The 26815-nt window shown below is 46.9% G+C and overlaps 3 protein-coding genes across 5 annotated transcripts in view; 1 reads left to right on the forward strand and 2 right to left on the reverse strand.

Annotated features, from left to right (window-relative positions):
- Window positions 1-8558, reverse strand: part of LOC142572087 (uncharacterized) — a 40106-nt gene extending 31548 nt beyond the window's left edge. The window contains exon 1 of the mRNA XM_075680931.1: window positions 8338-8558. The gene's annotated coding sequence lies outside the window, so the exon portion shown is untranslated. The remainder of the gene's footprint in view (window positions 1-8337) is intronic.
- Svil (Supervillin) overlaps window positions 1-26815 on the reverse strand; it is a 360495-nt gene that overhangs the window by 246688 nt on the left and 86992 nt on the right. The gene's annotated exons all lie outside the window — the stretch shown is intronic.
- Window positions 459-26815, forward strand: part of LOC142572088 (uncharacterized) — a 159306-nt gene continuing 132949 nt past the window's right edge. The window contains exon 1 of the mRNA XM_075680934.1: window positions 459-677. The gene's annotated coding sequence lies outside the window, so the exon portion shown is untranslated. The remainder of the gene's footprint in view (window positions 678-26815) is intronic.

The raw sequence follows: 26815 nt of genomic DNA on the forward strand, positions 1-26815 counted from the left end.
GTGCTATTTTTTTCCTTTGTTCGGATTCCATTCTCGCTGTTCCTGTTTGTCTTCGCCTCTCTTTTCCTTTTTTGGCCACCTCGCGACACGTAGCGTTAAGGCCCGGGGCCTCGAAGACTGAGTACATTCGCGTTGGCTTCTATAGGGACCGTCGCGCTTGAACAAAGAACGCACAGACAGCCGCGGGGAGCTGGGACGCCAGGACGGTCGGCGCAATGAAGCCGAAAATACTACCTTGCAAAGTTGATCCCTCGGCAAGGCTACTTGTGGGGGCCGACGAAACAAGCCTTCTTTCAAGAACGCGCGGTAAACGAGGCACAAGAGAAGCGCTCTTCTTCGCCGAGCTTTCCCGCTTTCGGAGAAAACGGGACTTTCTACGCCTGTCAAGCGAAGACGCTCAGAAATCGCGAGGCGCTGGGGGAACGAACTCTGGCAAACTTTAGCGGAAACCTCCTAGGCGTACGCAGACTGCACAGGTGCAGTGCCTTTTTGGAACTCGCCAGGAGCGCTATAGATGGGGTTAACCGGGGTCCAGATAGAGAGGTTGGAAGCACAGTGGTTCCGGCTGGCGCGTGCCGAGTAAGGACCTCGCACAAATTATCTCGTGTGTGCAAGAAATGCAGCGGAAACGTAAAGTTCCAAACATCTGGGAGAGCTGGACCGCTTCACCGCAAGAGGTACGCCTTACACTATGGCCGCTGCTGGCCATATTGCAGGGCGAAACACGTCAATGGGGCTTCAAACAAATGAACTAAGCATCATGACCTGCGGGACCCACCTGGACTCTAACAGCGACGATCGGACTGAAATGCGTTAACAAATGTTTCTCTCTCTCTCTTGTAATCTTTGCATGTATGGATGGGCTCACGAAAAGGCAATGAGGGGAATCAGAAAATGTGTAAATGTTTGCGTTTTCATGATACGCTTAAACAACCAGAACAAAAAAATTACGTTCCCTATCCTTCCCCTCCCACTTTTTTGTTGTTGTTGTTGAATAATAAGCGGCTATTAACAACATGCAAGTGCGCTACAGTTTCACAGAACTACACATCTGTTCTCAACTTCAGAGTGCATTAATTTCGCCCTTAGCAGACAGAACTGTCGAGGTATGCTTTTACGAGAAAATAGACTGGCGTTACTTCGCGACTCACCGGTTTAACTAGATTACGACTGCAGTGTGACATATCGTTTATTCTGTTGTTTCTTGTCGTTGTTTTAAATGCTGATTAGCATGCCTAAAGCGTTGGTTTCCCATTAATTGCCAATGAACACATATATATTGTTTTATTAATTGTTTCTGATCCAGCTTTTCCTGTAGCAATCCTATTGCTTCGCAAGAAATATGCGACACAGATAACAAAAGCTGAGACCACCTTGAGAAATCAGAATGCAAGCAACGCGAATTACTACATTTGTGTGGACTTAGCGTCGCAGATCGTTGGTTATCTTTCGAAAGTTAGAGGAGGAGGAAAAGTAGGGGGAGTGATAAAAGAAAGGGAGAGGGTTGGACTAGGCTGAGCCCTACTAGCTGCCCTGAGCTGGGGAAAGGAAAGAATGGGACCAAAAGATGACTAGAAGAGAGAAGAAAAGTTCACAGTATGCAGGCACACGCATACAGAACCTGTTCAGTGAGTCAACAAGCGGTGATACCGGCTGGTAGATCTCAAGAAACGCAGCAGCGTTTTCGTGGCTTTCTACATCGCAGACGTGGTGGAATCGTAGTTCTCCTTGAAATTTAGAAAAAAAAAGTATGTACGTTGCCGCATGCTGAGATAAAGCGCCTGAGCTCCATCTTTCGAGCCCGCCACCTAAAATAAAAAATAAAAGAAAAGAACGTTCGGGTATTTAGATTTAAGTGCACGTTAAAGAAACAATTTAATCCACAATCCCCCACTACGCCGTGCCTGATAATCAGAACGTGCTTATGACACGTAAATCGCCATATTTCATTCGATTCCGCCACCTATAATGCACGCGAAATTTCTTAGGCATGCCAATGAACAAACTTTTTGAACGATTCTGGGCCATTTGATACTCACGCAATTGTTGTTCTAATTAAGACGTTTAGATCTCCGCAAGCTTTCCCGGAGCATACCGAACTTAGAACGAATGTTTAAAGAAAAAAAGAACCGCGACTTCAGACGGGACGTGACGGAGGAGTGGACAGGTCCTGTCCACTCCTTCGTCACGTCCCGTCTGAAGTCGCGGTTCTTTACCTCTTTAAATATATCGGACCAAATGGCCCAAAGTTCCCCCCACTTGAATTAGAACAAATGGCTCTCGCAAAGAGTGAAAAAAGAACTGCTTTGTGATCTCATTTTTTATCTATTTTCACTTCTTCTCCCGTTGAGTTGCGTAGAATACAAATCAGTTGAGTTTCACAGAATATAAACTAAAATTTGGAACCGAAAGGGTTAAGGGTATGGCCTCCTCTCGCTTCAACACCGTGATGTCAGTCACGATTTTTCGGCGCTGAGCTTCGCGCGCAACTGTTCAGGGCTAGAGACGCGTCTTGAGCCATCATGGCAGTAACAGATACACTCAAGTCACACAATCAAGGGCGTTTAACCGTTTAACCTTGAACCCAGCAGCCGCGCTTTTCAAGTAAGTCTCCCTTTTGACTGTACACAGCGTGTTCCATGTATACGCAAGTATGTCTGTTCTATATGCGAGCATTTCTGCCAGTCAGCCGGCGCTGACTTTCGCGTGCCGACGCGACGACTGCGGTCTCAGCAGGATGTCCCGCATCCGCCGGCATTGTATAGGCAGTCGTGCTCTGGATAACGCGGACTGTGAAGGTCAGCGAGCATTTACATGCACGTCATTGACAGCGTATACAGAGGAAGGCATGGTCGTCCCAGCAGCTAGTTTCCGGCTCATTTCGCTAAAGCCGTACATGCGATGTTTTTCTTTTCTTTTTTTTTTTGATATCGCACGGAGTCAGTCTTCTATTACCACCGGTTACATACACGTGCTTTTTTTTATTCTTCTTCTAGCTGTTGACGTCCGAAGTGTGCTCACCCTTCCTATATCTTCAGTTTACGCCGTTTAAGTGTACGTTGCCTCTAAAACTGCCAGTAACAACAATTGACTGTTGGAACGCACACTTTACTAATGGCTAGTCAAAGTATGTAACAGTTAAGACCAGTAACAGTTTGTAGCATAAAAACGCGCGTTGGTTGTGAGCCAGATTCAGCTATAGCACATGATCGCGATTTGCAGATAACTGGCGGTGCGTCGTCAGCGCGAATGCGCTGTATTACGGAGTTTTAGATTAGGGGACGCAAGGGACCTGCGTTCTGCGTACGCAAACCGCTTGAATGCCAGCAAAACGAGGGATGTGTGACTATTCGGAACTACCGAATAACGAACCGAAAAATGAGCTATTCGATTCGGTCTTCCAATCTAATAGTAACTATTCGTAAATGCGAATGTAGTTCGAATGTTTCAGAACGTCAATTGCACCCGAATAAACACAAAATTGGAGAAAAGCACGAGAAATTTTCACCCGCGCGGGCATAGTATAGATGTAAGACATGAGAACATGCGTAGTGGAGCAGGCTACGTCACTTAGGTAGTCGTACTTTATAGGCAGTGTAGTGATCACTAGCGCTCTCTGAAGAGCCCTGTGCTGGCGAAGAAACTGCTTGTTTGGCCCTAATGCTCTATTTGTGCTTTTAATAAACTTATTTTTATAACATACTATGTATATTGTGTACATACAGAAACGAGCTAACTTTAATAATACTGGGATGTGTACATCCTATTATATTAATTGAGATAACGGCTATTCATTATTCGAAAACTATTCGATTCGTATTCGATTAGGTCTGAAAAAAATCGCTATTCGCACACCCCTAAGCAAAACGAAAGCATACTTTGGGCTCTTGGTACGCAAGCCCCACTTGCGTCATTCTGTGTCTCTCCCAAAGCAGACTTAAACCACATCACGTGGGGGTGCCCTAAGCATCCCCTTCCCCCTTTCCTCAAGCAATTAATATCTAGTGAGGAGCAGTGGGAGGCTGCCTTGCGCAGCTCGAGGCCCGATCCTCAGGAGGCCATCCTGGAGTGGGCTGAGAGGATTGAGGAGGCCTACTTCAAGTAGTTCCTCCCCCCACCCTCTATTATGTTGCCCCCCTTCCCTTTAAAGAGGGATAAATAAAGTTTTTCATCATCATCATCATCTATTGCAGGTCACAGCCTCGGCATTGAAATAGCGTAAGAACGTGCAAAAAGCTGGAAGTCTTGTCTTGGTTCATACAGGTGATAGTCGGGTGTTTAGTTCTTGTACAATAAACGTAAGCTAGTGCGAAGTCTGCGAACTGCACTTGTATGGAACGCACAATTACTGTACCAGCACCGGCAGCAGTTGAAAATAAAAAGGTAAAATGGCTTGCATTCTTCAGTAGATGTCTGCGTAAATCATTACATCGGCCACTTTCTGTAGGAAAAAGGCAGAGAACTAAAACGTGCAAGCCAGTTTCGGCTGAAGGATAATTAATTTTTCATAATATTACAAATTAGGGTCGATATGCATAATATTCAGGGCGAGCGTCAACCGCAGAAATTAAGGCACTGCTTTACAGCTTTGTTACTGAGATTACCCCAAAATATTAATAAATAACTGAAACGGCAGCAGGCATGTCACATTCATTGCCTCCCGTGCATACGTGCGTCACGCTTCTTTCTTCCCCTCACCCCCCCCCTCCTTCCCAGCCAATGAACCGTGTCGCCTGCTGTCAAATGCGGATGCATGAGATATTCACGCCCCCGCACCGGAATACATACGTGACCACCGCTTTCGTTTTCCTGTTATGGACATGTCTTTATGTAACCCCGCGGGTTCTCGTAGGCCAGTGTCGCGCTCGGGAGCATACGTAGAATACCGTGCATACCGCCAAGCAAGCTTGCTGAACGAGGTAGCTGATCTCCAAGCGCACTGCATTCTTTAACACAATGAAACTGTGACTGTCTCTATTCTGAAGTTGAGAAACGGCAAGAATTTTCAGCCAAATGTCACTCTCACGAAGCGAGGAAGGGAGTGAGCGCTTGAAAGTCCAGTAAACTTGCATTTTCAGTAACACCAAGAAATAAAGCATAGAAGTTGCGTAAAAGTGACTCGACGGAAGTCATTGTCCTGTGCAGGGGCAAAAAATTAGAAGCACTCAGAGAGAAGGAAATTTATTACAATGATAACGTTAAGTTGCTTCAATAACTTGCTCAATAGGAAAAATAACGCCCCTGACAGCGCCTCGGTTGCTTGACCACTCCAGCTCTCTATGGATAGCAGGGGGCATTGGTACTTCTTTCGGTGCAGTATGTGTGACGCGGGAGTGCATGCGATGGCGGTGTATGTCAAGACAGAGACTCTGCGCAAGCAAAACAGGAGTATACTCCGTTTTGTAGATATTGCTCGCGAACTTTTTGTTTCCCTTTCTTTCTTTTGGTTCATTCATAGCATTCCATATGGCCTCAATTTGGGCCTGAATTTATGCAATCCTTTCTTTTTACGACAGATTAGCCAATGTGTGCATTAAACAGAGAGACTGCGCAAGCAAAACAGGACTATACTCCGTTTTGGAGATATTGCTCGAGAACTTTCTTTGTTTTCCTTTTTTTTTTCTTTTGGCTCATTCATAGCATTCCATATGGCCTCAATTTGGGCCTGAATTTATGCAATCCTTTTTTTTTACGACAGATTAGCCAATGTGTGCATTAAATAGGGGTATGTAAAAGATTTTCATAACTGCCATGCATAGTTCCGCGCTAGACAACACCCTTCCCCTGGGATACAAACGCTGCTCGTACGTCAGCGACACGTTGACTAAAGGCAACACACACACACACACACACACACACACACACACACACACACACACACACACACACACACACACACACACACACACACACACACACACACACACAATGTGACCACCAGCGAGTGCTAAGAGAGGCGAACTTTGCCACACAGAGATAGAGGTGCTGGAGGACTTCGATAGAAAGTACAAGTGTCAGCCTTTCCACAGGCCTCGTATGCTGTGCATCGTAACGATGAAACGCGAATGATGTAGTGGCACGTGCACCCAGGACAACACATACGCAATGAAAGCTATTCACGAAGTTTCACTGAGGTTGCAGGGTCATCGAGGTAGTAGAGCTGGAGTTTCTTTATAACGAATTCAAGCGCCCTTCATTCGTTTGCCGAAGGACCAAGGGCAAAGAGTTAGTGCAATGACTAGGAACGCTTGTGGGTCTCACAGCAAGGTCAGAAAACTAGCGGTGACTTTAACATTACGAATGGTTATTGTTCTTGTTTGTTTTTTCGATGCGCTTGACAAGCACGAAGGGTGAAGGGGAAGTGGAGGTTGATGAAGGTTTCAATTAGAAACGGGGCGTCGGCGCGGGCGTCTTCTTTCGTCATGGAAGAAAACACGCGATCCCCCTGGGCGGCCGACGTGCGTAGGGGTATAAAAGCAACCTCGGCTGCACGCTAACAATGGCGGAGGGCATCGACGGAGGAAAGTCAAAGGCACACACGCGCGCACGACAACGCGATCAGTCAGTGTCTCATCGTGTCGGCGCGTCGGCGGCAGCTAGCTATGCGATGCGACAACAGGACTTTTTTCTTTGTTTCACGAACAAAACGACCTTCACTGAATCATACAACCTGGGAAGGAGAGAGAGAGAGAGAGAGTTCCAGACTGTGCGGAACGTGTACACGTGCGTCATTTCGGGAAATTTAAAAGGGGAGAGTGTTTGGAGAGCAGCTGCGTTAGAATCGTAAGGTCGGCGGTATACACACTTCATACCGTTTGCCGCTGAAACGGCATGAGGCAAACCAACTTCCATATGCTTCTTGAATCACGCAGTTTTCAGTGAAATGTTGCCGACTGTCTTTTAACTAAGGCTCGGTTCTGCGTGCAATTGTTCGAACTGTAGACCACCTTTCTGTAGCTTACTACCGCTTGTGTCGAAAATTAAAGTTCTCTCCCTATGAATTTGTTCCAGGCATCGTGAGATGAAAACCAGCCAGGATAATTAGGAACAAACTGCCAAAATCATCTCTTTCTCTCTCTTGAACCTTTGAGTTCTGAGACAGCCGGCCTTAATACAAATGGCCGGTCTATCACGGTGCAATCTGTCGCCTCCATTTGTATACGCGTGCTTTTTTTTTTTTTTTTTTTTGCACAGCGGATATCTCAGTCAGAGCGAGCCCGCGATGGGAATCTCGGCCTTTTCCCGCAGCACAACGCAGTAAAACAAGCAAGCGCGCTGACCGATATTACGCGAGCGGAATAATAGAGATCACGCGCGGGAAGGGGGCGTGCCTAGTTTCGTGCGCGCGGAGCCATTGTACGTAAAATTAAAACGAACGCGGCACGAGTTGTTCATTACGGGGCATACGTAATGGGCGGGAACAATTTCCCTAACTTTCTTTGTCCGACAAGACGCGGCGGAGACCAGCTGCACGAAAAGAAAACCGCTGCGCTACTGTTCCATTGTTACGCAACGGCGCCACCCAGCGATATCGTCAGCGAGCTGAGCTTGTCCGAGTCAAGGCCAGAGTCGACGAGAACATAAACGGTGGGCGGGCACATACTAATACATATTGAGTGCGTATGATTTTTCGAACAGCGGGGAAACAGGCAACGTATAGGTGACTCTGAATAATGGCTTTTACTTGCGTTCTGAAACTACCCGGCTTCGCCATAGCAGGATTTCAGAGGTGACCATCAAAAACGAAACCTCGTAGTTTCCGAAACGCTGCAAGCAGTGAAATCGACAAACGAAACTCGGCTCTGAGAAAGCTGTGAGCAGAATTCCATTTACACGTGGCTGTCGTACGATTTTCTGCTTCCTTTGGGAACTTGTTTCAGTAACGAAACCTGCTGGTAGTTTCGGAGCGCCGTCCATGGCGTCGCTGTCTCTCAGCAGTGGATGTCGATGTGCGTAAATAAGCTCTTGCGCACTCTAAGTGAAGCTCATTGTTGCATGCTCCGGATAATCGATTCTTTCAAGTAAATTTCCGCGTATGCAGCGGTAATCATGTCACAAGTATCGTGCAGCATAGCGGAAATGACAACCGATATCTATCTGGCGCGGCACGTGTATAGCAGGCTCAACAATTCGATCGCTGGAGGTACTAGTTCAAACAACCGAAAACTAGTGCACGGAAACCTGCCAACTAGTAGAGATCGTCCGTTAATTGTTACTATTACATAATGGTGTACAATGGGCTGGAAATAAGGGACTAGTAGCTACGAAAAAAAGGAACACACACAAACAAACAAAAAACGACGAAGCAGTAGAAACATGACGCCGTCGCAAGCTCACCGGAGAGGCAGGCATGGCGAACGCGTATTCAGCAGGTGCTAGCAGAAGCAGACGACCGGCGCACTGCGTGCGACCGCAGGGAAGAGCATATATCCAGGGCCGGCTGACGCGCACGTACTCGCGCCGCTGCGCTTCTTTCTACGCCGCGGGGGCTGGTCGTGGCGCGAAACCGCCGCCGCGCGAAACTGCGCGCGATCGCAGCGCCAGAACGGAACGCGCGCAAACTACGCGCGAGCGGAAAGAATGCTCCCCGGCTCCGCCGCCGCATCCGCGGTTTCAACGGGGATTTATATGCTCGAGGGCGGGTAGCGTTGAACTCGGAGGAACGACAAGCTCGCGCATTGAGTGCGCACTTACTTCGCGGCGTCACGTATCCAGATACGCGTTTCGGCCGCGTCTCGCGTCCTAATGACGAAATGAGAGAACGAAGAAATTACACATGCTCTCGCGAGTCGGCGACGTCTCCGTTAAGCTCATGCAAGGCCTGATTTTATGTTTCTTAGTATGTTCACGAAATGATGCGGACTAGATTAAAGTTTCAATTTGCCGGTGCGTCGAGGGTCATAAAGTGATGTTGCATTGGCCATTTCTCTATATAACGTCCGTTATTAAGTAACGGTACTGCAAGGACAATACTCGCAGTTGCCGATGTTATGGTGTCTAGGCACAGAACAAGTGTTTTAATGCGAGTTTGCCCTGTTCATATGGAGCTAAATATTCTTTTTTTATATATTTTGCATACCAATAATAAAAAATCCACCTCTCTCACCTTCTGTCTTTTCAGACGGCCTCTTTATATTTCATTTTTTCACTCGAATCATTTATGTCTTAATTGTTGCTATTGAGAAACAGCAAAAATTTCCCTATTTGCAGTGCTTCTCATCATGTATTGGATACTGAGTTTTTAGCAGACTGCATGTATACAGTATTTCTCGTCAAGTTCTCCATGAGATAAAGAAAAAATGTAACAGTAGCTATAGCCCTGTTTGCTCCCAGCGGCTGTGTGGGCTAGCTCAGCCGTGAAGTATTAAGCAGTGAAGTTCAGTGACCAGGCCCCTCCAGGTGCATAAACTTAACGAGCAAGATCACAGGTACATTCTACCTTACAGATGGCGTAAAATACACTGATCCACGTCCCTAGAAGGCCTTCGCGTGTTGAAACGCGTTCTCCACTATGAAAATAAGCGGACTATCGTCAAATGCACATTCGCTACGAAACGGGAAAATACAAACGCGATACCAGCGCAGCAGGGCGCCCTTATTTTCGAGTGATTAACGGCGACATCAAAAGACAGTAACGCACGCGAAAGAAGCAAGTGTGTGCTCTATACCGTCGCTTATGCGTACAATCAAACCTCGTGGTTAACCGCTGTCGCATTAGTTACGAACGCATGGCACGAACAAACTGGCAAGTGGCTGCAACAGGAACCGTAGATGCTCTGACCTGCATGCACACGAGGCCAGGCCCCCAGAGAAGGGGCTCGAATGTCTCCCAAACTAACTCCGTGTGTGACCGCGTATAATGACACGCGCGGAGAGTCTGTATCGGATGCTCATGCATTTTGCAATACGCAGCCTGGCGGGCCCGCACAGGGAGTTCGTATTTTTTTTTTTCTTCTCCTGCTCGGCAGCCAACGATATCTGGCACTTACGAGCTTGCCGACTGGCGACGGCCCGTCTTATAAGTGCCCGCCAGCGAACACGGCAATCGCATTGTACGCTGACGGTCGTGTATGCACGGCGTGCCAGACGCCGCGCGTGCCGGTCGGGAGTCAGTGTGCGGGCGCCGTGATATGTATGCGTGGATTAACGTCTCAATGCTCCTCCCCGCGTGCATTACTGGCTGTGCCATCGCTGTTTCGCGAGCGTGGTTCGGCCTGCACGTCCGAGCCCTCTGAATTGCCTAATGTCGAGGCGGCACCAGGATTTATCGCGTCAGTGTTTTGCGCTTATTACTGGCCCTCCTCTCTGCCTTATACTTCAACGTGAAGGAGCCTATGGGGGATATTTGAAGGGTCGAACTTATATGCTATTAAGGTCGAGTGAATGAACGGAAAACGCATCGAAGATGCAAGCGGAAATGCAAGCGTTCCATTTTCATCGCGATCGTCATAAGCCAATAATGATAGTAATGATAAGAAAATTGCATCATAAAAAAGGGGGGAGGGGAGGCATAAACGCGTGAAGGCGCTAAAAATAGATCGATTCGCTATTCGCTTTGCTGTTACCACTCATCGTTGCCATGAAATTTGTGGGTGATCACTGATTAGTATACAACGCGAGGTGCACACTATTTTACGAGAGCGTTTGAGCGCCACCATCTTGGGCTGCCAATGCCGTTGTTTTGCTGTCTGTATAACAATAAAATATTTATACGGTACTACAGCCCATCCCTACACGTGTGAAAATTATTGTACTGGTATGTTAGGTGTTTAATGACCATGTTAATTTGATGCCACTGCGCAGAAAACTGAGAAACTGAGATAACGGCACCCGTGAATAGAAAATAGTAACGTCATTCGGCAAAATCCTCCTTGAACTTTCTCTATTTGCAAAGTGCGTTTTACGCACTTCTTCACATGCAAATACCATGCTTGCTTTTCGCGTCACCATAGACACATCGGGTCAGTAAAAGATAGCATAATATATATACGTATATCAAGGAAAGAAACGAATTAGTGAAGGAACAAACAAAACAAAACACATGCTTCTGAAAAGTAAGCGCATCAAGTTTTCTAGTCAGACATGTACAAAAACGGATGAGAAATGTCGGAAAGCGTACGAACCGCGCTAGCGGATTTGTACGCCTGCGTGTGCCTGTACGCCTGTCCGCCGTGCTCAATCTCAAGGCTCTATAAGCGATGACAAAAGAAAAGAAAGACATACACAAAAAAAAAAGAAACATTTCGGCACAGACAGCGACGCGACCGCGTTTCCAGGACGGACGCCACTACGCAGTACATAGGCGCGGAACGAAAAGGCGAGCCCCGTTCCAAACACCGTTCCAAACTGACCGAAAACACCATTTTCCATCGAACGTATCGGCGGCGCCAGCCGCACGCCTGGCACGCCGCCGCCTGGTCGGCCAGCTAGCTTCAGGTGAAGTGGTACATAAGCAGCGCCAGCAAGGGCCGCCGAACACTTCTTATTGTGAAAACGGAACGCGTGCACTGAAGAAAGAAAGAAGGAAAGGGAACACGCAGACATACCTCCTAAAGGCAATAGAGCAGGGTAATACGCAATGCGTAGTACCCATATAGAGGACACGCACGGCTGCTCGAAAACTCTTTTTTTTCTTTTTTTCTGCTGTAGTCTTCTTCTTTCGGTTCGAACAGGGGAGACCGCGCACCGAGGCGTCTTATGTACGCCGCACGGGGACCAACCAGCTTGGGCCGCGTTACTACTCCGATCGTATTTCCTTTTCTGTGTCACCCGCGTTTATTTCCTTCTTTTTTTGTCTTTGTGACCGTGCTAGCAGGCGTCCCTGCGGCATGTGCATTTAAGGTTACCTCCCCAACGCGCCCGCTCTTGCGCGTCCGCTCACTGCAGGCGGCCGATGACTTCTTTTCCGTCGGTGCGCGGGGCTTTCCTGTTCTTCCGTTCGGCACGGCAGGCCGCGCTTTGAGTCCTGTAGCTCTCAGTGCCTTTGCAGCATTTTCGCGAACGACACAGTTTGTTTATTTTCTTCTTTCTTGAGTTCCAGCCAGAAAATCACTACTAGGGCAGCGCATTCTCATTCGACATGGCGAATGATCTCAACTGATCAGTGCAACGTACTAAAAGACTAAAATTATTTGTGCCGCATAGAATTATTGCATATAAAACGGCGGCAGGATACAAGCAAGCGAGCGAGAGAGAGAGGAGGGGGACAGAAAAGGCAGGGAGGTCAACCAGACGAGCACCCAGTTTGCTACCCTACACTGGGTGTGGGGGAAATAGGAATAGAAAGGGTGAGAAAGGGAGAGAGTAAGCACTGAGTGCGTGTGAGAGGATACAGAGGGACACTATAAACGGCCTCTTAAGCCGGTGCACATCAAGTATTGTACTAGTGCACGAATCGCTCTTCGTGCATTAGCGAAGATTTGCGACAATAATACATCCGTGCCCAAAATTCAACTGTCACCGAACTTTCAATAGTGGTTGTGTTTGACGGACTCAAAGCTTCGCTGTTGACTATGATGGACGCCGTTGTGGAGGGCCACAGGTTGATTTTGGCCACTCGAGATTCCTAAATGTGAACGTAAATCAAAGTGCACGACTTTTTTTTTTTTGCCACAGCTATCGAAATACGCACGCCATTGCCGGGATTCGATCCCACGACCTCGTTTTCACAAGCGGAACGCCACAGCGTGTACAGAGCCGTCAAGGCGCCTGAAAGCCTCCTTGATTAAAGTATATAGTCGTCAGGGCGACAAATGAAGGTGCTCCTTTATTCCCTCTCGCGTCCTGTCGTCGAGCGCTACGGCCGCCATCTTTACGGGGGGAGAAGCACATTAGATAACCGGTAGCTTGCTCAATTCGCACTTCATGCTCAGAAGCGAAGCTGTCTCCAACCGCAAACAAGCACAGGAAGACACACAGGAACGCACCAACACCGCGTTCTAGATAGCTGTAACGGGGGCTGTATGCTAGCGCAGCCATTCACTCCTGACGTAACATCACAGACTTTTCTACTGTACTGCAGTACGCGATGGAAGAAAATGCGGGCGATGAGGATCACAGACATCTTCGCATAATTTATCACGAGGCAGCATGTCAAGACTCTGGTAAGCAGCATATGAGATATAAGCCTTCCATAAACGCGAGCAAGGTCGGTGACCTTTCGAAATTGCATCGTAAGGACCCAGGATGGCGAACGTACTGACGCGAGAAGCTTGTCGCGCGTTCTCATTGCTTAAACAGCAGCGGTACATTAGACAGCAAGTCACGATACATAAGTGTGTCAGTGAAACAGGTTCACGAGTTGTATACTGGCTGCCCGCTTGGAATATATGAAATGCTACGCGTGCTTTCGTCAAAGGGCCATTACTAATGCTACGAGGGGTCACAATTGAAAACTTAGCAGAATATTAGATTGTGTTAGAAATTATAGCACCCCTCCCCTTGCTGCACTTCAGTCAAGCATCGATCTGTGCCATGTTCCCACTATCCTTGGCTAAAGAAGAACAACAAAATCGCTGTTATTATTTAGCCCAGGTAACTTGGGCGCAGCCACGTAGCGTCGTTTTTGTTTTATCAAACATCATAAGCAGGTAGAAAGAAAGAGCGCAACTACAAACGAGCAAGTAGGCCGCGCACACCTCAGAGGGCGAAGGTTGCGGCGGCGACGGGACAACGCTGTGCCACCGTGTCCCACGGTGACACGGCACCACGCGCTACCCGCTGCATCATTCAGCGAGGAGAGGAAAAAAAAAAAAGCCACGTGCTACATCACGTGTTGCCTGCACTCTTAAGCGTTCGGAGGAGCCACCGAGCATCAAAGACGCCCCCGCATCTCACTCACCCTGATGACAACTGGAAGGGGGGCGTGGCCCGGCTTCTTCGCTAGGCTTCTTTCTCGCTGCACGACGAGGCTCGTGAACCCGCTGTATGCACATCTGTATGCACATCACGGGCACTGCGGCGTGTAAACAGTAGACGAAGAAGCGTAGCTACGACGGTCACACCCTCCGAGACTCTGGGCTTGGCACTTGTTGGAAAAATGCGTTCCCTCTGGCGTGTGGTAGGTCAGGTCGGACGAGCGCGTGTCACTGAGGGAGGTCGACTGTGTCAGCTCGAGGATATTCGAGTATGTACCAACCCGTACCGTTATATTTCGCGTTATGTACACATGGATGTTACCGAAGTGCTTCCTCAACCTTGCACTGTAACTATTGGCTCTGTTTGTTACGGAAAAAAAAGTTGGGACTTCCTTGTTACGTACCGCGAAATTCGTTCCGCCAAGAAGGACACGTGATGTCAAAGACAGAAAACAAAAAGAGTCAAAAGTAAAAGGCGAAACCTTTCTTTCTTCCTTAGTTTCTTTATATCTTTCTTTCTTTAGCAATATCAGTAGATTAACACCTGCATCTTTGTTTAACTGCTCACTTGTTCCGAAGAAGAGAAAGAAAAAATTGGAGGACGCTTAAGCTTCGCCTTCAAGAGTGGAACGCGACAGCGTTCCCGTAGACCCGCCAAGGGGTGTAAGACATTGGGCTACGGCGCAGCGACTACGCGCCCCGCATCGGACGCGGTGAGCGTCGAGCAACGCAGCGTTCGGCGCGACAACGAAATGTGCGCCTGAGCAAGCGACGCACGCCTGAGCCTGAGAAACAGCTCGTTTCTAAGGCAACACCGCGTTCACTAGAGGCGCTTTTGTACCGCTTTGAAGCATCGAACTCGTGGCTCAGTGGTAACGTCTCCGTCTCCCACTCCGGAGACCCTGGTTCGATTCCCACCCAGCCCATCTTGGAAGTTGCTGTTTATTTATGAAGTGCCTGCCGTGATTTATCGCTCACGGCCAACGCCGCGGACGCCGACGACACCGGCTTTTCTGCGACACGAGCTCCTTAACGCTATCGCGTTAATAATTTTAAGTAAAAGGCGCAGAAGCCGCTGCTCCCTTGTCTAAATATCTTACACAGCAACATATCGCAGAATTTCAGCTCCAGCGTGCAATGATTGCCCCAGATTGAATCCGCCTGTGCCATACTAAGTTCGGTTTTAGGTGAGAAGTAACGCTTTTCTTTCCCAGTATTAAAATTATTCGACATATTACAGCCCTAATAACTCACATAAACACAGGTGTACTAACCGAACCGTCATCTCGGAGATGGCGTCACTATATAGGACCGGCCTGAAAAGCTGTATGACCACGTTTCGAGGAAATGGAATGCGGAGGAGGAATGCCGTTAGCTAAATTCTGCAAATTCTGCGGCAATTTCTCCGCCCGAGCGCCTGTCCGGTTATGTACTCTCCACTTTTCCGTCCCGTCCGTGTTTAGCACTTTCGCTGTGAACCCGCTGATGCGCAGTGGCGATAATGGACGCATTGTTTCGTGGCATCCCACACTTTTTTTTTTCTGTCGGCACTCGTGACTTCCCCTATCACCTCGCGTACGGTGTTTACAGAATATAGCTTGATTGGATTTTGCGCTTTGCTCGACTGCCGTGAATGTGACTCATAAATTCTGACGCACGAAGTGTCCGCGTCGATCGACTCATCCTGCAGATTGGGAACCCATCTCTTCAATAATATACGCAAAAAGAACGCGATCAGCACGACCTAAATATTTTATGGCTCCTGGTCATTTCCCATCGCCTTTGCTGGGCAGCTACACATGTACGTGCAGTGTTCGGAGGGGTCATGTATCGTTGCCGCCAAACTCCCTTCGGGGACAGTGTTCGTCTCAAGCACTTCACCCCGGCATTAATTGTTCGGCTAAGAGAACATAAAATGTACATAGCCGCAAGACATTTGCATAACAATACTATTTTTAAGTTTGTACAAAAGCAGAATCTCCAGATACATCACGCAGAACACAGTTGAAACGGAACAAAAACGAAAAGGTAGAACTGCGCCTCTATATATTGAGGAGCCGAGGGTGGTACGAAAACGGCATGCATCGGCCTACGCGAGCCTTCAAGAAGTCACAAAAACAAGAGGGGTAAAAAAAAGGGGGTCACGGAGTACACGGATGCACGCGCGTATAGCGTGCGCTTAATGTGCCTTGCAAATCACCTTACGGGTGTCGGCGAACGCACTCGGGTCGTGGCAACGCAGTCACAGGCGGACCACGCCCCGCTAGCAGCGTCCTTTTCCCCCAAGGACGGCAGCGTCACGGTCAGGCTGATAAAGCCGTGCAGTTTCGAGCATTGCTACTCAACTATTCTTGGCTTCCTCGTACGCAACAACGGCATCACGCGCAGGCCATGGGCGCATCTTAACTAGCAGTCAGCGACGTCGCAGATGGATGGAACATTTCTGCTGGAGGTCTTGAAAAGCGGATTTGCAAACACTGCCAGGCTTGCAGACACGTGCTGTTTTCGTGGTTTTTGGAAAATTACTCATCTGCAGAGTTGTGGAATTTTTTTTTCCTTGCGTGTGCGTTGCGTGCATGCGTCAGGATGACTTATTATCATTTTTTTTTAGTATTTGAGAGAAATTCATATTTAGGTACCGTATTTTCACCGATTACCTTTCGCGTGGTTCAGGGTGGTCCTTTTTGCGTGCGCACATTGTTTATGAGCCTTTGGCGTGTTCCCACGGAAATGCTTGTTTTTTCCTCATAGATAGTCCCTCTATCCTCCACCAGAAAGGCCTGATGGCGTATTTCGACCGGCATAGCAGAGAGAGAGAGAGAAAGAGAACGCTCTTTATTGAATATACAGAGTGTTTATCCAGCGTATTTTCACCTACTTGCTACTCTGCAGTGAATGGAACGAAGGAGAACAAAGTACCTAGAAGAAGGTGGGCAGAAGAAAAAATGCAAAAAAAAATGCAGGTTGTGTGATTTTATAAGCATAAGGTAAGTGTCCGATACGACGAATGTAGACGATAAATTCAAAAGAAAATAAACTCAGTCTTAATAAGACGACGTGCGCGAGTCGTAGTTTAGAGAGCAAACCAAGTGACTCAACACATAAAAAAACAAGTCCAGGACTTTGCGCTGTTTTGATGGACAAGGCCAGAACCCAGCATCCGTGTCACTGTAGAGGGACCACGGTCGAGCTTTTCCATGTTGATTTTATATAGATGTCACCAGTCTCTGTAAGCTGGGCTCTCGAGCAAGATGTGCTCCAGAGATTACACCATGCCACAGTTGTCACAACACGGATTTGTTGGTTTCGCAATTACAAAAAAGAAGATTGTTCGTGTAGGCAACGTTCAGTTGAAGCCGGTTATAGAGGGTCTCCAGATGCCGTGGTAGACATTGTGGTAGCCTTAATTGGAGTTCTGGGTCGATGCTGAACAAACAAAAAACCGTGAGCCCTTCCACTCTGTGAAAATGGCTGACCAGCAATGCTGTTTAGCACCCGACACGGGCGTGACACATAACTTTGAACGAAGGTGCAAACTCACTTATTGTCTTGATGGGTGGTCATAGTGACGAAAGGTACGCACACCCATTTATTGTCTTGATCGGTGGTCATTATTTCAGTCGCAACTGCAATCACATTCTTTGATAATGTCAAATCGACGCACGTACGCCGCTGGGTGGTCAGTTGGCCCGTATCGGTGTGGCATCGCAAGGGATATGTCTGCAACACGGAACGCGTTATTCGCTTCTTTTTTGGTACCGACACATCCACATTGAAATCACCGACAACGACAACAGTGGCACTGTCATCGCACCTTATTCACGCAAAGTGAGTAGCCATGAACCTTACGGGACTATGAGTCATTGCATTTTTTGCTTGCTTACGGGGGTATGAGCCATTGCTCACGGGGGTATGAGCCATTGATGATGACAGTTTTCGACATGCTGTTCTGTATGTTGTATGCGTGATTAGAAATAATTTAAGCACTGTTCGCTTCACTTTGCTGGGTGCTTGTAGCCTCTGCCTTACGGGGCTGTAAGCCATTGCATTTATTGCTCGCTTTCAGGAGCATGAATGCTTACGGGGGTATGAGCATTTGATGATGATAGTTTGTGTTCAAGAACCAAGATGCACAGAACCCTAGCCATACACAGCTTCGCTGTAAAACTTGTAATTGCCCGAAGGTGAAGATAATCTTCTACGCCGTTCATTGAGTACATATCGCCTCGCCAAAGCTGAAGCTTCACTTTTAGTGAAAAACACTTTTATAAATTTTATGTGATTATGTCCTTTGCAAGCTGCCTCATCCACCTTTTCATTACCTAATATACCGCAATGTCCTGGAAGCTACTGAAATACTATCACATGTCCAATGTGAGATGACAAGTGGTGTAGGCATTCTATTTCCTGGATCAAAATGTAATTTCTTGATTTAGTGATTTTCGTGCAAAGGCTTTTGCTTTCGACTCTGTGAAGATTGTCCATTTTTGTTGAAACTGCCGCAGTACGTATTTCAGCTCCTGTTTCATCGCGTACAGCTCAGACAATGTTGATGACATTACTCAATCTAAACGCCACGAGAATCTGGTCTGTGGAAGGAACGAAAATACTACAGGAAGAGCTATGTTGCGTAGAGGAGCAGTCAGTAAATACGTGATTCGCAGTGGAGCACTTCACGCTCATGTAGGCCAGTGCTGTTTGTAAAACAGCTGCTTGAGGCATGTTCTTCTTGGACTTTATTCCAGGAATTTACTTTCGAATGTGCGAAGGAGACAGCATCCACAGAGGGAACTGTAGTGGTACGATCCGTGGTGCCTGCTTGGGGATAGTGAGTAGAATTTCGCCAACAGCTTGCCCGAATCCCGACTCGTTGTGCGTTTCTATATTACCCAAGAAATAATTCTTTTTATGGACCACGTGCCTTATATGTATGCGGGTCGTTTCCTGAATTCGTAGCAGGATAAGACTTAAACAGTGAGCCTCACCCACTGTCTGTGTACAAGGGGACCCCTTCGGAAGACCGAGACAAACACGCAGGCTCTTGTTACGTGCCGCTTCCAAGCTTTTCTCATTGGTTGTGGACAGTCGCTGCAGGAGAGCAAGGATATAGCGGAGGAGGCCATCTTCTTCTTCACAGTTCACAACTTCTTCACAGTTGTGCAGCATGGATTCCGTAAAAACTTCTCCTGTGACACTCAGCTTATCCTCTTCACTAATAGCCTACATGCCAATTTAGATTCTGGTTTTTTAACACACTGTACATTCCTAGACTTCTCTAAAGCGTTTGACAAAGTGAACCATGCATTGCTTCTTCATAAATTTGGCGTTCTAAACATAAACCCCTGCGTAATTAGCAGGGAAGAAGTTTGGGCGTGTTGGTGGGATGCATTCAGACCGGGATACATAGCGCAAAAATTACACAGGGACAAGCAGAACACAGGACGAGCGCTAACTTTCAACAATTGATTTATTGCAGCTGGTGAGTATATATATACCCACTGGGACGCCACTGCAATAGAACACACTGAAGGGAAGGGGGAAAAGACAGTCATATGACTATTATGCCCAAAAATTCAAGCTCTTTCCTTGATAAAAATATAGACGGCGTGCTAACGCATTCGTCACCTGCTCTGGCTATCTCAGCTGCTTCCACAATTTCCCTCGTAATCTTATTCTTGTGGCGATAGACAACAACAGTTCGTTCTAATAGCGGGAAGCATGGAGCCTTCGCGTCCCATTTTCTACAATGGGCAGCCAGATGCCCATCTATTGCGATGCTCTCCACTTTGTTACTATGCTCCGCCAAACGCACGTTTAAACATCTGCCCGTCTGGCCCACGTAGTACTTCCCACACGAGAGTGGGATATTATACACAACATTGCGAGTGCATGCAACAAAACGATCTTTGTGCGCGGTAGTGCAACCAGGCTTTGGTTTCCTCATGGGACAGCTCATCACACTCAACCTCAAGAGTTTTTTAGGTGCTGTAAACACAACGTTTACACCAGAACGTTGCCCGACCTTTTTTAGGTTGTGGGAAACCTTATGAAGGTAGGGAATTGCCGCCACTTTTCGTTTTTCCTTTTCTTGTTTCCTTCCTCTTACGTGGTCCGCTCTCTGCTCATCGCTCATGCGTGAAGTTAGTTTCTTTTGACGATGGAGGCCTTCAGCAACCGAGATAATGATATGTCTCGGATAGTCCGCTGCTTCCAGACGAGCCACCTGCTTCCTAAGGCCTTCATCTAGCAAGTGAGCACATGACTTAGATAGAGCGCATGACAGGAAAGAACGTACGATGCTTCTTTTTATGAGTTTAGAGTGTGCAGAACTGTACCTTAAGGGCGGCTTATTAGCTCTGGGCTCATATACCCAACACACGTGTTCGTCTTTGAAATGCAAACGCAAGTCTAAAAACCTGATATTGCCCTGCGCTGGAAATTCAGTAGTGAACGTAAGTGGCCTATAATACTGATTGAATGAGGCAAGAATACAGCTAACAGCAGGGTTTGAACAATCAAAACGGCAATCTACATAAGAACTGGCAGCCGGATCAAGTAGGGATTCAGTAGTGAACTTACGTTCACTACTGAATTTCCAGCGCAGGGCAATATCAGGTTTTTAGACTTGCGTTTGCATTTCAAAGACGAACACGTGTGTTGGGTATATGAGCCCAGCGCTAATAAGCCGCCCTTAAGGTACAGTTCTGCACACTCTAAACTCATAAAAAGAAGCATCGTACGTTCTTTCCTGTCATGCGCTCTATCTAAGTCATGTGCTCACTTGCTAGATGAAGGCCTTAGGAAGCAGGTGGCTCGTCTGGAAGCAGCGGACTATCCGAGACATATCATTATCTCGGTTGCTGAAGGCCTCCATCGTCAAAAGAAACTAACTTCACGCATGAGCGATGAGCAGAGAGCGGACCACGTAAGAGGAAGGAAACAAGAAAGGGAAAAACGAAAAGTGGCGGCAATTCCCTACCTTCATAAGGTTTCCCACAACCTAAAAAAGGTCGGGCAACGTTCTGGTGTAAACGTTGTGTTTACAGCACCTAAAAAACTCTTGAGGTTGAGTGTGATGAGCTGTCCCATGAGGAAACCAAAGCCTGGTTGCACTACCGCGCACAAAGATCGTTTTGTTGCATGCACTCGCAATGTTGTGTATAATATCCCACTCTCGTGTGGGAAGTACTACGTGGGCCAGACGGGCAGATGTTTAAACGTGCGTTTGGCGGAGCATAGTAACAAAGTGGAGAGCATCGCAATAGATGGGCATCTGGCTGCCCATTGTAGAAAATGGGACGCGAAGGCTCCATGCTTCCCGCTATTAGAACGAACTGTTGTTGTCTATCGCCACAAGAATAAGATTACGAGGGAAATTGTGGAAGCAGCTGAGATAGCCAGAGCAGGTGACGAATGCGTTAGCACGCCGTCTATATTTTTATCAAGGAAAGAGCTTGAATTTTTGGGCATAATAGTCACATGACTGTCTTTTCCCCCTTCCCTTCAGTGTGTTCTATTGTAGTGGCGTCCCAGTGGGTATATATATACTCACCAGCTGCAATAAATCAATTGTTGAAAGTTAGCGCTCGTCCTGTGTTCTGCTTGTCCCTGTGTAATTTTTGCGCTATGTATCCCGGTCTGACTGCGTAATTAATTGGATTCGCGCGTTTCTGACATCACGTGTTCAATTTGTAACCACTAATGACGCTAACTCACCTTTAGCCCCAGTTGACTCCGGCGTCCCGCTAGGGTCTGTGCTCGGTCCTGTATTATTCCTAATTTATAATAATGACTTGCCCACTCACGTTTCCTCGAACATTTGTCTATTTGCGGATGACTGCGTCTTGTATCGTAAAATAACTAATTCTTCAGATATTCTACTAATTCAGGAGGATCTCAATAACATAAATGAGTGGTGTCGCACGTGGCGCATGTAATTAAACATTAGAAAGTGTAAGACTATGAGGATTTCTCGTACTAACGTGATCTGCCCCACCTATACGCTAAATAGCATCCCGCTAGAATGTGTAACGTCATATCGATACTTGGGGGTTCACATTACCAGCAATCTATCCTGGAAAACTCATATTGATCACATAACATCTAAGGCCACTCGCACACTGAGATACTTTCGTCGGAAATTTTCTCAAGCACCATCATCGCTAAAAATCTTATTGTGTACAACTTACATTCGTCCAAAACTAGAGTACGCATCATCAGTATGGGACCCTGGTCATGACACCCTCATACAGTCTCTAGAGGTAATACAGAATCGATCAGCCCGTTTCATTCTCACCAACTACCAAAGAACTGCGAGTGTCACTAACATGAAAGCTCTCCTTCACTTCCCGCTGTTGTCAACCCGTAGAAAACTATCTCGCATATGTATTTTCCATAAAATCTACTACCACAACACATATTTACGTTCTATCTTTGTTCAACCACCACCATACATTTCATCTCGCATTGACCACCGCCAAAAGGTAAACATTCCGCACTGCAACACCGTCGGCTTTTCATATTCATTTCTTCCCCAAACGAGCAAAGATTGGAATAACTTACCTGCATTACTTACAAGCATAACTGACACCAATAACTTTAAAAGCACACTTCAAAGCTGCATGTTATAAATTAATGTTGCATTTGCTTGTTCTGTATAATAACTGCTTTTATGCCATAATTTTAAGTTATGGCTTGTATTTTTATATCGTATGTTCTTTTGTTTCTTTTTTTGTTACGCCATGTATTTTTGCCACGCTTACAAGTTTCTATTTACCATTCTTATTATTTTGTATACGATGTTTTTTTGCCATGTTGTTTGCCTTCCTTCCTTATTTTGTGATTTGCCTCTGTATTTACTTTGCCCCTCCCCTCTGCGATGTACAACCGTACCTTGAGGGTATTATAAATAAATAAATAAAATAAGTAAACATACTAAACATTATGAAGCATCACCATGGACCGGCAGTCACTGCTCCACCGGGGTCCAGCAAGACAACTAATAATTTGGTATGCGCCGGAGATTTGTCCGCGTAACATATTCAGGATAGCGATTCAACGCCGTATCCTTTCCTTTAGGTGCGTTCGTTTTTTCTCGTTACTTCTTTGCTTCTAGCCATCGACATCATAGGCGACGTACTTCCTAAGACGCCATATAGTGAGTGAGAGGCGGTAGTGTTAATTGCTACACTATAAAATAGGTTTGTAGCACGCAAACGCACCGTAGCATGAGGGAGAACAAATAAAATGTTGGATGTGGTTGCTTGCATAATAAGAAATCATAGCGTGCCTTACCTCGGGGTAAACAGTGAGGCTGATAACATAAGGTGCTTCTCATGTTTATAAGAAAATGTATTTAGTCTAATTTGGCAAGGAGGGCTCGTTCGTGGCCTCCCTAAGCAGCTACCAAGGAGAACGTCACGAGAATGACAGTTAACAGAACCAGTAACTACCATAAAAAGGAAATACACAAATGAGCAAACCAACACCTGTAAGTGAAAAAGGAGAAAAGATCGAGTTTTTCAAGCGACTCGGAAGGCAAAGGATAGAGCGTGAATTCCCTCCCAAGGGGCCAAATTTAATTAACGAAACTCGTAAGTTAATCAGTGGACACATCAAATGATTGTCAAGCACTTACACATTTGTCACGTTCTCTGTTGCCCATTGGGGGCCAAATTCCCGAAGCTCTTCGTTCGTAAGTGATGTGTGCCATTGGTCGGCCACCTTATCTAATGATATGTCCGCCATCACGATGCCTGCGCGCTTACGAACAGTTCTAGCATAAGGACATTTTACAGCGATACCTGTTATAGGCTCACTCTCCTAGTTAACTATTATGTCCGCCGGGGACAGCCGCAAGAAGCACAAAACGTTTTGCGATAAGTTTGTAAAAAAAAAAGGAGAAGATAAAGAAGAAAAAGAAGGAAAAGCGAAAAGGAATACGCAACCCCCTAAGTTTATTCAAACTCCGCTTATGGTGCAGCAGAGAATAAAACTGTGCCTGGAGAGCACGGTCGCGCCGCTAGCTGCTATGACTGGCTGAAGCCATGTTTGAACAGCTTACCTGTGAATGAGCACGGGGATGAATTAATTGAAGCGAAGCAAGCAGTAGGTTGGTTGGTTAGTCCGTCTTTTCTAATGGCGTCCGCCCACTATGAAGGTTTGACCAAGATCCAAATGCGAAGGGCAGGAGAGTAAAGAGAAGAAGAGGCCACGTCTCTCCACTCCACCACCAGAAAGCGCCAGCTCCGCAATGAGTTTGGTTTTCTTCTCGATAGAAGAGTGCTAAGCGCGCACCTGCCTATGTTTACTCTCCAACCGACGCTGCTAAAAAAAAAAAAAAAAACGCCCCAACCTTACTGCGCATAATATTGTGTGTCTGTCGATACTACAGCAAAAAAGAGTAATGCACCGCGAGAGCTAAGATTGACCGACACCACGCTTTGCCAGCTAAGCTATAATATACAAACCAACCTTGCGATGAAAGAATTTCGACGAAGTCAATGATAAGGAGCGGCAGGTAGGTTACGAACTACAAGGAGTCAGGGTCGCGATTTTTGTTGCGATGCCTTTCCGATCCCCTTTAGAGGGTACACGCCATTACTGCTAATCATTTTGTGAATACCGGCTCAGATCTATACGCATACGCCACGCTTGAAAAGCGTTCGCGAGCGTCTACATCACCTCTCGCGGACATCGTATAGCACATTTACATAATTACTATGTGAACAGCGCATTCATTTCTTGAGCGTTTCTTTACATGAGCAAATTGCTGAATGGCGCAGCTCTGATGGATTTGCAGGCCTGTCAAAGTATCGAGATGTTTACCGCACGTGCGCCCTTCGTGTCTTCTGGATGGCATAATCCCGCACTACGATAAGCATTGTTTCAGCGAACGCGATGACCTTACTGAGAAAGTATACTGATCGAGGTCTCTTTCAGAGGCACACCTACTTGCCAAGCGCACAACTCGTGAAGCAGAATTTATTAAAAGTTTAACTTAGAGTTGCAGAAGTGACCAGATTAAAGATAGTTTTGAGAGCGACGCCGAGAGAGAGACAGCGCACAAGAATAGGAGAAGGAAGGGAGGTGGGGGGGAACCGATAAAGCGTCCAGTTGGCTACCCGACACACGAGAAGCGGGAGGGGACAACAAAAATTTGTAAGAGAGAGAGAGAGAGAGAGAGAGATTATGTTTTCAGAAAACACGGGTGTGCAAGAGAATGAGCACGTCGTCAAAGGCGAGGTTTGAGAACCAGGCTCATGAAGCCCTCTCCAATGGCGAAGCTTAAGCCGCGTAACATGTACCTGGGATTGCGCTGCCTTTGTGCTCGTGTAATGCAGGAAGGTCGCAAAGTCTGATGCAGTGTAACAACAATGACAACACACACACGCGCGCGCACGTACACACACAAGCACACAGAAAGAGAGAGCGAGAGAAACGTGCTTTCCCACAAAGCTCTGCAAAGCTGGCTTTTCCGCAAAGTCAACCGTATTGTGGCGAAGTCGGCTTTGACAAACACTTTTTAGCTACGCAAGATCTGCGGTTTTGAGGCACGTCGCAAGTAACAGCATTGCTTACAAACCCAGCGACCGCAGGTAAAAATTTCTAGCAGCTGATAGCCAGCGGAAGATAGAGACGGATAAAGGTGCTGGTCATAACATAATACCCAGCCACACCAAGGGTGCAAGTATGCGGCAACTGGCGGTAAGTTCACTGCTAATAGAGTTGCGACAAGCAGTGAAAAGCGTCGTACTTTTCGGGGCAATGCGCATATTAACGTCTGCAGGGTGCGCGCATGCGCGCCTATATTGGAGGAAGGCGCACGCCGATCCTAGCTCCTCCACGCTCTGGGCCACGCTTGTTTACGCAGCTCTCCAAGTGAATGGTGTTATCGAACTCATTGAGCATCTGGCGGACGTTTCAAACCGTAACAAGCTCGTGCTGCCGAAGCTTTTTGTTTGGTAAACAAAGCAAGAAATAGAGGCGTACTACACTGTTTAACGATTTCGTTAGTTCGCTCACGTGGCTTACATTGTTTTAGCGGCGGTCATCATAGGGCCTCTTTCTGTTTGAGTAACTAGTTCTTGTGGTTACGAATGGAAGTATTCGCGAGAAACCCCCCAGCACAGATGTCTAGTGTGCGGGAACGGTTTGCGGAATAGGGTACTTGCGCCATTTCCCGGGCATCGCTGTGCCGAGACAGTTTGATTCCGAGTGAGCGGTGCCTTATTGACAGGCCGCTGCTATAGTCTCATTGTCCTCTGTGCAGAGAAAACGACAATAGGCCATGCGATAAGATAAAATACGCTATTGCTTTGCATACTGACGGCTACTGAGACTCGCCCGACATATGGCAAGCTCGTTGGAAAACAAAAAAGAAACAAAAAAAAATTATGAAACCCGATCGCCCAGCGACAAGCTCGAGAGTGGATCTCAGATAGATAGATAGATAGATAGATAGATAGATAGATAGATAGATAGATAGATAGATAGATAGATAGATCGATAGATAGATAGATAGATAGATAGATAGATAGATAGATAGATAGATAGATAGATAGATAGATAGATAGATAGATAGATAGAGAGAGAGAGAGAGCACAGAAAAGACAGGGAAGTTAACCAGACATCATCTCCAGTTGGCTACCCTGTACTGGGAGACGAGCAAAGGGATGTGATAGGTGAGAGAAAAAGAATGAAAGAAAAGCCATAGATGCACACACATTTACACACGATACAGAACTGTTTCTGTGGGCACTGTCACGCAGTCTGCGAAGGCGATCCTAGTGTTACGCAGTGTCACCGTCCAATCATTCGTCACACAGTGTACAGTAGCAATTTGTCACAAAGTCCCGTGTCTTTTAAGTAACGCAGCAGCGCCTTCATAGCAGGTCGCGCTGATGTTCGTGCAGGCCAGATTCCAAGGATGCTGTTTTTCGTTATTGGCCGCTTGTCCA

Source organism: Dermacentor variabilis, chromosome 2 (genome assembly GCF_050947875.1).
Source record: "Dermacentor variabilis isolate Ectoservices chromosome 2, ASM5094787v1, whole genome shotgun sequence".
Lineage (NCBI taxonomy): Eukaryota > Metazoa > Arthropoda > Arachnida > Ixodida > Ixodidae > Dermacentor > Dermacentor variabilis.